Source organism: Terrapene carolina, unplaced genomic scaffold (assembly GCF_002925995.2).
Source record: "Terrapene carolina triunguis isolate 2854851 unplaced genomic scaffold, T_m_triunguis-2.0 Scaffold34013, whole genome shotgun sequence".
Classification (NCBI taxonomy): domain Eukaryota; kingdom Metazoa; phylum Chordata; order Testudines; family Emydidae; genus Terrapene; species Terrapene triunguis.
In genome coordinates this window covers 13,935-15,263 of record NW_020698364.1, presented here as the reverse complement: position 1 = coordinate 15,263, position 1,329 = coordinate 13,935, and the positions used below count along the sequence as shown (strand labels likewise).

Below are 1,329 nucleotides of genomic sequence, written 5' to 3'. Positions count from 1 at the left end.
AGGCAGAGGGGTGGCCAGGGGGGTTCCACGTGCTGCCCCGGCCTGCAGGCGAAGCTCCCATTGGCCAAGGCTTGAACTGCGGTGCATGCCCCGGTGGTGACCCTGCACTCTGTCTCCCCATCGCCGGTACCCAGGAGCTCGAGGTATCTCCATCTTGGAGCGCTGCAAGGGGCTCTAGGAATGGGGCTGCTGGAGAGGAGGCAGACGAGACAGCCCCTCTCAGGGCCCTGTGGCCAGCAGGGACTCCTGCACATTCTCCCCCGTAGGGCCCCACATCCTGCCAGCGCTGCGTGCCTCAGCTTCCTCCCAGCTCACCAGTGGGGCCCTTCTGGCCTCAGACCCTTGGCTCCTGCCGACCCCGGGCCCCGGTGTAGTGGCCTGGCCCTGCCTGGGGCTGGGGCCTATAGCAGCGCTACAGGCTGCCCCTTGCTACCCCTACTGTGTTTGCTAGCCTCGGCGGGCCAGGGAGCAAGCTAGAGGTTGGGGATGAGAATTAAGCAAGTGCCAAACCTGTTTGTTAAAGCTGCAAAACTTCCCAAACAAACTACAGTGCACAGGCAATGAATGAAGGTCCTGTAGCTGCTGGAATGAAAAGCAAGTTCTGTCCTTCACTAATTAAGGGCCCTGTTTGCTCTAGCCACCACAGTATCTGATATTCCTAACTGAGATTTCCCTTTAGTGTTCAGGGCATATAATTAAAAAACACGTCCAAACTTTAAATCTAATCAAGGATTTGGAAATGTCCCACCATTGCTGAAATTGCCACATGTATTTACGAGTGATATTACAAAGTAAAAATCACAGTGAGATTATAAAAGTCCACTAATTTAACATGTATGTGCTTAGATACTACTGTGATGGATGACACAGACAAAGAAACATAGCTACAGAGTGGAGAAGTCCAGCTCAAAGAACAGGCTGAATCCTTCAGGATTTGTGTTTCTGCTTCTAAATTTGAGACAGCAAATGTAAGTAAAATTAATGTTCAAAAAGTTGTTTTTAGTACCGAAAGAGACGTTAATGTACAATCATACATGATTAAGAAAATATACATGATCTTTAGTAACAACTAGGATTTATATGTTTAATTTCTAAAATTCTTTTTGAGGACTCTTGGTAAAGGGAAAGTTCTTCTATAAGGAAAACCTTGCCCACACAAGACATAACAACGTCTAACTCCAAACTCAGGAGCTAAATGTGAACCCTTGTCGGGGAGGGGGTGGCAGCAGGCAGAGGGGTACTTGATAGCCAGGCGGCAGAGCAGAGGGGTACTTGATAGCCAGGCGGCAGAGCAGAGGGGTACTTGATAGCCAGGCGGCAGAGCAGAGG

At 50.0% G+C, this 1,329-nt stretch overlaps 1 protein-coding gene across 2 annotated transcripts in view; it reads left to right on the top strand.

The window, feature by feature from the left end:
• Positions 1 to 917: 917 nt before the first annotated feature.
• Positions 918 to 1,329, top strand: part of LOC112103657 — a 7,998-nt gene continuing 7,586 nt past the window's right edge. For both annotated transcript variants that reach the window (XM_029914268.1, XM_029914267.1), the window contains exon 1: positions 918 to 968. The gene's annotated coding sequence lies outside the window, so the exon portion shown is untranslated. The remainder of the gene's footprint in view (positions 969 to 1,329) is intronic.